General features: G+C 43.9%; 1 non-coding gene across 1 annotated transcript; it reads left to right on the forward strand.

The window, feature by feature from the left end:
• The first annotated feature begins 2,305 nt into the window (after positions 1–2,305).
• On the forward strand, positions 2,306–2,443 carry LOC119948651. The gene has a single exon (XR_005457033.1). It is a non-coding gene; the product is annotated as a small nucleolar RNA SNORA7 (small nucleolar RNA).
• The last annotated feature ends 8,561 nt before the right edge of the window (positions 2,444–11,004 follow it).

Consider the following 11,004-nt stretch of genomic DNA (forward strand, 5'->3'; position numbering starts at 1 on the left):
TGAATTAATCCCAGTGTTTTCTACTGTTTCTTAAAGGTCTTATTGTCCTATCTGTTAAATCATTTTGTGACTATCCTCTGAGTCCTCTGTAAATTTCTCTTAGTTGTGAACTATACTAAAGATGTATAGAAGCAGAGAAGCTTCAGAGAAGCAGTGTGGCTCAGTGGAAAGAGCAGAGGCTTTGGAGTCAGAGGTTATGGGTTCAAATTCTGGCTCCGCCAATTGTCAGCTGTGTGACTTTGGGCAAGACATTTAACTTCACTGTGCCTCAGTTACCTCATCTGTAAAATGTGGATTAAGACTGTGAGCCTCCCGTGGGACAACCTGATCACCTTGTAACCTCCCCAGCGCTTAGAACAGTGCTTTGCACATGGTAAACGCTTAATAAATGCCATCATTATCATTATTATTATGTGGCCAGCACTAAATGAAAGGGAACACTATTCATCCATTCCATTCTCTCGATTATTTATTATTGTATATACTTCATTTTTTTAAAAGATATTGATTTCTAGTTAGAATATGGCCACTTGGAGGTTTGAGACCTCATTCTCAACACACCAGAAGTGCCAACTGCCACAACATCACAAAAGATTGTCTAGAACTATGCGGCATTGCAGGGAAGCAGTATGGCCTAATGGGAATAATAATAATAATAATAATGGCATTTATTAAGCACTTACTATGTGCAAAGCACTGTTCTAAGTGCTGGGGTAGATACGGGGTAATCAAGTTGTCCCACGTGGGGCTCACAGACTTAATTCCCATTTTCCAGATGAGGTAACTGAGGCACAGGAATTTAAGTGACTTGCCCAAAGTCACACAGCTGACAAGTGGAGGAGCCGGGATGCACATCATTAACAAAATAAATAGAAAATATGTCCGCACAGGCCTGGGATTCAGAGGTCCTGGGTTCTAATCCCAGTCCCTTCTCTTGCCTGTTGTAAACTCCTCCCTCCAAACTGTAAATTCCTTGTGCCCAGGAGTCGTTTCTACCAACTCTATTGTACCATACAATAGCTAAATACAGTGCTCTGTGCACAGTAAACACCCAAGAAATATGACTGTGATCGTCAAGTCACTTAATTTATCTGGGCCTCAGTTTCCTCATCTGTAAAGTGGGGATTCATAATTACATAATTCATAATTACACTGTAAGCCTGTAAGCCTGGTGTGGGTAGGGATCATCTCTTTTTATTGCTGATTGTACTTTCGAAGCACTTAGTACAGTGCTCTGTACCCATTAAGCACTCAATAAATACGTTTGAATGAATGATTGTGTCTAACCTTTTTTTATGGCATTTGTTAAGTGCTTGCTATGTGCCGGGCACTGTACTAAGCGCTGGAGCAGGTACAAGTTTGTCAGGTTGGGCACAGTCCCTGTCCCTCATGGGGCTCACGGTCTTGATCTCCACTTTACAGATGAGGGAACTGAAGCACAGAGAGGTGAAGTGACTTGCCCAAGATCACACTACAGATCAATGGTGGGATTAGAACCCAGGTCTGCGGTCTATCCACAAGGCAAGGCTGCTTCTCATGGCCTGATTATCTAGACCTGACTTTCTTTTATCAATCCTATCCCAGTGCTGGGGACAGTGCCTGGCACCTAGAAAGTACTTGAGCTCCCTGAGGGACAGGGACTGTGCCCAATTCCCACTGTGTATCCTCTCTCAGCACTTAGTAATAATAATAAGAATAAGAATAATGGTATTTATTAAGCACTTACTATGTGCAAAGCACTGTTCTAAGGGCTGGGGGGATACAAGGTGATCAGGTTGTCCCACAGGGGGCTCACAGTCTTAATCCCCATTTTACAGATGAGGTAACTGAGGCACAGAGAAGTGAAGTGACTTGCCCAAAGTCACACAGCTGACAATTGGCAGAGCTGGGATTTGAACCCCTGACCTCTGACTCCAAAGCCCATGCTCTTTCCACTGAGCCACGCTGCTTCCCAATATAGTATAGTTAGTATAGTTTCTGCACACAGTACTCACTTAATATACTACTACTATTGCTGCTACTACTACTACTACTACTACTACTACTACTACAACCACCATCCTCAGTTATTACCCATTACTATTTGGTGAGAACTTTCTGTGCTCAAAACACCAACAAAGTCATGTTGAAGGGTTTTTGGGGGGTTCTTAAATGGTATTTGTTAAGCACTTACTATATTCATTCATTCATTCAATCGTATTTGTTGAGCGCTTCCTATGTGCAGAGCACTGTACTAAGCACTTGGGAAGTACAAGTTGGATATATGTCAAACCGTATGTCATATATGTCAAACTATATGTCAAACCACCTCTCAGGGCCATACCTGGAGAGTTTCCAGTACTCTACCAGCCTCAGCTACGGGAGGGAGAGTCAAGCAGATGCATAGCCATTCCATTCCTAGCTTGGGCAGTGGCTAGCGAGTGGAAGACAATCTGCTGCAAGTCAAAACTCACCTGTGGAGAGAGTGGAGGGTGGAGACTCATGTTTAATAATAATAATAGTAATGATGGCATTTGTTAAGTGCTTACTATGTACAAGGCACTGTTCTAAGCTCTGGGGAAGATACAAGGTGATCAGGTTGTCCCACATAGGGCTCACAGTATTAATCCACATTTTACAGATGAGGAAACTGGGGCACAGAGAAGTTAAATGACTTGCCCAAAGTCACACAGCTGACAATTGGTGGAACTGGGATTTGAACCCATGATCTCTGACTCTCAAGCCCGTGCTCTTTCCACTGAGCCATGCTGCTTCAGTGGTTAAATGTTTCAATGAATATTTCAATGCTTCAATGTTTACTGTGCGGAAGGAGGCAATGGTAAGCTGCTTCTATATTTTTACCAAGAAAACTCTATGGATCCACTACCAGAACAACTGCAGATGGAAGTGGGGCATTCTGGGAGAGATGTGTCCATGGCGTCGCTACGGGTCACACATGACGACAGCGTAAGACAACAACAATATGTCAAACACTGTTCTAAGTGCTGGGGTAAGTACAAGTTAATCAGTTTGGACACTGTCCCTGTCCCACATTGGGTTCATGGTCTAAGTAGGAGGGAGAACGGGTATTTAATCCCCATTATTCAGTTGAGGGAACTGAGGCACAGGGAAATTAAGCGACTTGCTTAAGGTCACACAGCAGGCAATTGGCAAAACTGGGATTAGAACCCAGGTCCTCTGACTCCCAGGCCATATTCGTTTCACTAGGACATGCTGCTTCTGTCAGTAAGGGAATTGCAGAGAAGGAAAAGAGAAACTACATTTCTCAGGAAGCAAAGGAACTGACTCTTGAACCCTTTGCACCACCGAAAGGGGTGGTCCTGGATGGAATCCAAGACCAAGTCCTCTCCCTCTTTCTCTCCTGATATTGGTTTGAGTGATGAGGTTTTCATTTACTTCTACAGAGCTGACTCAAAATGCAAAAACCAGTATCCTCTAATTAAAATAGTGGAAAGATAAACCAGGGAAGTGGAGCTTGATGAGCTATTTTGGAATTTTTCTGGTTGAAAGTTTATGGATTAAATCTCTATTAGAATTTAACATTCTTCTTCTGTTCAATGATGTTTCCAGTTGAAATATTATTTGTTAGCAAACGTGAGTTTTATAGTTCTTCCAAATACTCGGGCTGAGTTTCCTTTCAGGTCCTGGCCTGATTCTACATCTTCCTTATTCCTTTTGAATTCCTGATTTGGAGAAGTCAGTCAGTCAGCCAGTCAATCATATTCACTGAGCACTTACAATATTCAGAGTACTATACTAAGCACTTGGAAGAGTACAATAAAACAACAGACACATTCCCTGCCAACAGTGAGCTTACAGTCTAGAGGGGGAGACAGACAATATGAATCAATAAATTACAGATATATACATGAGTGCTGTGGGGCTGGGAGCGGGGATGCATAAAGGGAACAAGTCAAGGATATGCAGAAGGGAGTGGGAGAAGAGGAAAACGGCTTAGGGAAGAATTCTTGGAGGAGATGTGCCTTCAAAAAGGCTTTGAAGCAGGGGAGAGTCACTGTCTGTCAGATATGAGAAGCCACGTGGCTCAGTGGAAAGAGTGCGGGCTTGGGAGTTAGAGGTCATGGGTTTGAATCCTGACTCTGCCACGTATCAGCTGTGTGACTTTGGGCAAGTCACTTCACTTCTCTGGGCCTCAGTTACCTCATCTGGAAAATGGGGATTAAGACTGTGAGCCCCATGTGGGACAACCTGATCACCTTGTATCTCCCCCAGCACCTTAGAACAGTGCTTGGCACATAGTAAGCGCTTAACAAATACCAAAATTATTATTATTATTATTGTTATTATTAAATGAGGAGGGCATTCCAGGCCCTCTGGAATGTGGAATACAGGATGTGGGTGAGAGGTCGGCGGTTAGACAGATGAGATCGAGGTACACTGAGAAGGTTAGTATTAGAGGAGCGAAGCGAAGTGTGAGCCAGATTGTATTAGGAGAGTAGTAAGGTGAGATAGGAAAAGGTCAATCAGTACTTCTCATTCAGGTAGCCCTATCTAACACTGTCCCCAGGAATGGGGATATGGGAAGACAAACCTTGGAAATACGATTCCACCTTAGAGGAATGTACTGTGAAACAATACAGTTCTGGCCCCATGCTCCTTATGGTGTCGGGCAGTGACTGGCTCCACGTTGGGGACAAGTCTGATCCTTGGAGCGTACATTAGTGTTCCCACCAAGACTATGTTGGAGAAGCCTGCTCCTAACTAGATCAAGCCAGGATTCAACTACCCTGATCCCACTTCCAAGAACCCAGACCTAAATCCTCCTGAGGCTCTCTCTCCTGGTTCCTCCTTAGTAGACCTCCACCCTGTGGCCTAGATATTTCCAGAAATTTCCAGACCTTCATATCTCTCACCATTTCCTGTTTCCCTTCTCAGCCCAAAACGTCCAATGTCTAATTTTGCCTTAAGCTTAATGGGCCCCATCAATAATTCATATTGCTATAGCTCTATGGTAAGTAGTTAAGATACTAATAAACTAAGGGTTAGATAAATAAATGATCATAAGGATTCCAAAAAGCAGAGGTAAATATTCCACTTAAAAAAAGGTGTCAAAAGTGGGTAAGGGTGTCTCATAAACACTGGCCCCTAGACTTTGCACATTCTGGTTTTGAATTTGTGCTGTCTTTCTACCTGAATGGTGTAGTCACACCGAGTCTTTATTAGACTTGTGCTAGCAACCAACTATTTTTCCTCTACTTTTCCAAGGTCATTTCAAATTCTGACCCCATCTTCTAAGGTCACGGCTACCTCTCCTGAGCTAATTTTTGTGTTTGTCCTTTTTAACAGATTATTTTTTAATTAAAAAATACCTTGACTCAAATTTTCAGTTCTACTTTTCCTTACATATCTACATATGGTATCGTTTTTAAAAAAAATAATAAAACACCTCATTATATGAAAATCATCAACAATCCAAGACTTTTTTAAAAAAATTAAAAGTCAACAATCTAAACACACACACACAAAAATAGTAAAATAAATAATAAAAATAAAATGATGATGGCATTTGTTAAGTGCTTACTACGTGCCAAGCACTGTTCTAAGTGCTGGAAATGAGCATTACTTCCTGGCATTATTTGTACCTCAGAGTAGATCCTCTGATGTTAACACCATAAGCCACTGGAAGCCTTGGGGTACTTCAGTCAATTAATCAATGGTATTTAATGAGCACTTATTGTGTGCAGAGCACTGTACTAAGCAACTGGGGGAGTACAGTATAATGGAGTTGTTAGACACGATCCCTTGCCCACAGGGAGCTTCAGTCTAGAGTGGGAGATAGACCTTAAAATGAAGTACAGATATGAACATAAGTAATGTGGGGCTAAGGGTGGGGTAAATATCATGTGCTTCAAGGGTAATAATCCAAGTGCAAAGAAGACACAGAAGGGGGAGGGAGAGGCAACTAGTATAAGCCCTGGATCTGCTCTGTACCTGCACTTACACAACTGAGCCCTGTTGGTGGTGATCATGAAAGCAGGTCTGTTTCCACGATTTAAAATATATCCTCATCTACTTAACTCTTCCCTTTCTTCTCCACAGTAATTGTAATTGATTCCCACACCCAAACTCATCCTAGCTATTCCAGTAGACGTAGTAGTGATAATAGGAAGACCTTTAACTCCCTTCTGAAGCTCCAAAGGCCTCCTTCTTCTCACTCAGTATTCATTCATTCATTCAATCGTATTTATTGAGCGCTTACTCTGTGCAGAGCACTGTACTAAGCGCTGGGGAAGTACAAGTTGGCAACATAAAGAGACGGTCCCTATCCAACAGTGGGCTCACAGTCTAGAAGGGGGAGACAGACAACAAAACAAATCATATTAACAAAATAAAATAAATAGAATAAATATGTACAAGTAAAATAAATAGAGTAATAAATATGTACAAACATATATAACTATATACAGGTGCTGTGGGGAAGGAAAGGAGGTAAGGCGGGGGGGATGGGGATGGGGAGGAGGTGGAGAGGAAGGAGGGGGCTCAGTCTGGGAAGGCCTCCTGGAGGAGGTGAGCTCTCAGTAGGGCTTTGAAGGGAGGAAGAGAGCTAGCTTGGAGGCTGTGCGGAGGGAGGGTATTCCAGGCCAGGGGGAGGACGTGGGCCAGGGGTCGACAGCAGGACAGGTGAGAACGAGGCACAACGAGGAGGTTAGCGGCTGAGGAGCAGAGGATGCGGGCTGGGCTGTAAAAGGAGAGCAGGGAGGTGAGGTAGGAGGGGGCGAGGTGATGGAGAGTCTTGAAGCCGAGACTGAGGAGTTTTTGCCTGCTGCATAGGTTGATTGGTAGCCACTACAGATTTTTGAGGAGGGGAGTAACATGCCCAGAGCATTTCTGCACAAAGATGATCCGGGCAGCGGCGTGAAGTGTAGATTGAAGTGGGGAGAGACAGGAGGATGGGAGATCAGAGAGGAGGCTGATGCAGTAATCCAGTTGGGATAGGATGAGAGATTGAACCAGCAGGGTAGCAGTTTGGATGGAAATGAAAGGGCAGATCCAATAACCTTGTTAAATGCTCCTGTGTTGGTAAAAAAGAGCCATCCTTGCCTCCACAGCACTCATTTTCCACCCCTAGCCCACATTCTCCCCTCTCAGGGTTGCACCTGGAGAGTTTCCATTACTCTACCAGTCTCGATTAAGGGAGGGAGAGTCAAGCAGAGGCATATCAATTCCATTCCTCATTTACGCAGCGGCTAGCTAGTGGAAGGCAATCTGCTACAAGTCAAAACTCACCTGTGCTGGGCAGCAGAGGCATGAGAGAGAGTCGAGGGGGGGAGATTCAAGTTTACTACATGGAAGGAGGCGATGGCAAAAGCTCTAAGGATACACTACCACAACGATAACAGATGGAGGCATCTGGGAGAGATGTGTCCATGCCGTCGCTATGGGTCAGAGACAACTTGACAGCATAAGATGAAACAAGCCCACATTCTCCTCTTTCTTAATTGTCTTTGAAGAGATTTTGGGCTTGCTCTTCAATTGAACGCCTCGTCCTCTGTTAAGACTCCACCCACTATCACCTCTTAAAAACAGTTGCTGACCGTTGCTTACTTTCCTCATGGCCATCTTCATTGTCCCTCTTCTGGATCCTTCACCTCTGTTCACAAACACAATCAAGCTTCTCTCATATTATAAGAAAAAAATCCTTCTCTATATCCCACAGTCCTCTCTAGCTCTTTCTCCCCATATGCCTGACCACAATCCCATTCAGGTCCTTCAGGGTGGTGTATATACCCAATATGTTCACTTCCACTACACCAACTCTCTCTATTTGTCTCACTGCATTCTGACTGTCTTTACCTTCACTCTATTGAGATAACTCACCAAGGTCTCCAATGACCTTCTTTTTGCCAAGTTTAACACACTCTACTCTGTCTTAATCCCCCTTGATCTGTTGGCTGCCTTCAACACTGCCACACCCTATAAACACAATCTGACCTTAGTTTGGCCAATATAGTACTCATCTGGTCCTCCCTAACTCTTTGTTCCCTTCAAGGATGAAAGCAAAAATGAAATCCCACCGAAATAGTGGGCAGGGCTCAGGACCTTCATGGTTCTGATAAGACTAGATGTGGCATGCGGTCAGAATTCGAGTGGATGGACGAAGCAAGGTGTTTCAAACCACAGCAGTGACAGAGTCAGTGAGACTCCAGGCTAGAGTTCCCCACAGCTTCCTAAATCAAGCCAGGGACATGCCAGTTCATTGCTGCTGGTGGCTGACTGGATGTCTGGCACATCTGCAGTTTTGGCCCTGTGCTGTAGTTTCAGTCAGGGCTGGCTTCATGTGGGGGTCAAGTTTTCTCCTTCGAGCAGACACCAGTGATCCAGGGAGGGGCATGTCAGCTCATTACCAGAACAGGCAATCTGACACAGTCGCTTAATGGTGCCTCATTCCGGGTCATTTTGTCTCATTTCCATCCTTGGTTCCTTCTCATGTTCGTTTTCTCATTCCCTGAATCATCTTCTACCCAGGATTGTGCTCTGTCCATAAAAACTCGCTAAAATTGGTTGTGTTTCTCAAGTACATAAAAATAGTTTTATGACGGTAAATACATGTGGTCGCCACAACTGGATAGCAGCAGGAGGCATCATCTTCACTTTGGTCACTGCCTCTCATTTAGGGCGGCAGGAGCCCGTATGTGGTATTTGTCATAAATCAGACTCACTGTTCTCATGTAAACAGCCACCATTTTCCCAAACTGCTCCCCCTCCCCTCCTCTGGCCCCAGCAGGAAAGCCTTGCTCCCTGCTGTTTGATCTGTCAATAAACACGTTTGAAAGTCAGTCATTTTTGTTCGTACTGTTTGTAACAAAGTATTCTCAGAAGGATTCTGAGAAGCAGCCTGACCTAGTGGAAAGAGCAGGGGCCTGGAAATCTGAGCTCATGGGTTCTAATCCAGGCTCTGCCACATGTCTGGTGTGTGACCTTGGTCAAGTCACTTAACTTCCCTGTGCTTCCATTACCTCGTTTGTAAAATGCAGATTAAGACTGTGAGCCCCATGCAGGACAGAGACTGTGTCTGACCTGATTACCTTGTATCTACCCCAGCGCTTAGAACAGTGGTTGGCACATAGTAAGCACTTAACAAATACCACAATTATTGTTATCATTCTCAGCAGTAGACACCCTGTTTCTGCTTCTCACCCCTTAAATGTGGGTGTCCCACAAGGCTCTGTTTTGGGTCTCCTACCTTCTTGCCATTCCCTCACTCTCTCCCCTTACATTTTATCCACTTACATTTCTTCAGCTTCCATGTATATACAGATGGCTCCACTTTGAGCTCACCAGTCCTAATGTCTTCCTGCCTAATAATCTCGCCTTTCCTTTTACCCCCAGGACATTTGCACTTTGATGTGCTATTGGCACCTTAAACACACTATGACTAAAACTAAAATCCCCATCTCAGTTGATCCTCTCTGTCCCCAAACCCACAATGTTATTCTTATCTTGAACTCCCCACTGCCTTGTACCTGCCTGCCTGTACCTTGTAGAGAAGCAGCGTGGCTCAGTGGCAAGAGCCCGGGCTCGGGAGTCAGAGGTCATGGGTTCTAATCCTGCCTCTGCCACATGTCTGCTGTGTGACCTTGGGCAAGTCACTTAACTTCTCTGAGCCTCAGTTCCCTCATCTGTAAAATGGGGATTAAGACTGTGAGCCCCACGTGGGACAACCTGATCACCTCATATCCCCCCCAGCGCTTAGAACAGTGCTTTGCACATAGTAAGCGCTTAACAAATGCCATCAATATTATTGTACCTCCCACATTTGGTCTGTCCCCAGTTCCGGCTGATCTTTTATATACAATACTTCCAAGATCTGCCTCTTCCTCTACCCACTTATGGCATCTTAATTTCCCAACTCCACTAACTGCAATACTTACTGGTCTCCCTGCCTCCAACCTCTCTCTCCTAAGCCTATCCTATATTTTGCTGCACAATTCTTTGTCCTGAAAACACATTCAGAATTCATTACACTTGTCCTCAAAAGCTTCCAGTGCCTACCCATCGTTTTCCTAATCACACAGAATTTTCAGATCAAGAGTCTCAGGCTCTACATCAGTTCTCTTCTTATTTATCCCTCTTATTCAACCCCTCTCTTAACTTTCCTATCACTGGAAAAGTGCCTTTCCCAGATTGGAACTTCCTCTACTTTCTAATTCATCTTCAGAGTCCTCCAGAAAATCCACCTCCTCCCAAATACCTTCCATAAATCATTTCCACAAACCCAAAATCCACTTTGGGCACTTGTTTATGTACTGATTTAGGTACTCCATTTAGTAATTCATATATTTATGTTGTATTTCATTTTCTCATACTCCTGTGTCTATTTTTGTTCCCTGTCCTACCTTCGGTATAAAAATGTCATCTGCCTGCCACCCTCATTCACTCTTGAGTTCTCTGAGCTTAGTATAGTGCTGTACCCAGAGTGGGCACTCAAATTTTTTTCAATGATCCAGTGGTCCCAGTGAAAAGTTGCTGCTTTGGAGGCACTTTAGCATGGAACTGGCCAAAGCATGCCCCATATATTTTTCTGTTTGAAATGAGTTCAGAGAGCTTAGGAAAATAAACAAGGCGGTTACTGCCACCCTCCTAGCATAATCATTGGGAACATATTGTCTGACTAGTCTGACACAGTTCTTGTTCCCAAGGTATGCACCAGAGCAGTATAGCATCTGTTCAATCTGCATAGGAAGGAGGCTTTCTTGCTAATCCCCCACCACATAAACCTGTTCAGGTCAGCACGGGTTGACACAAACCTGTTCTGAGATGCTGTGAAAATTGGGCTCATTTGGTTGTGAATTATGTTAATTATTGCTCATTCAGCAGGGATCAAGGACGTGAATAAAACACTGGATTATATGTGCCCTTTGTCCATTGGATTTGGAAATAACATATTCAAAATCTTATGAGTAACCCTGTGTACTACATTATTCCACTTTTAAGTGTTGGACTTTCTAGTTCTGACAAAAGAAAACAGCTGCTGGATGTCTT

This window comes from Tachyglossus aculeatus, chromosome X4 (genome assembly GCF_015852505.1).
Source record: "Tachyglossus aculeatus isolate mTacAcu1 chromosome X4, mTacAcu1.pri, whole genome shotgun sequence".
Taxonomy (NCBI): domain Eukaryota; kingdom Metazoa; phylum Chordata; class Mammalia; order Monotremata; family Tachyglossidae; genus Tachyglossus; species Tachyglossus aculeatus.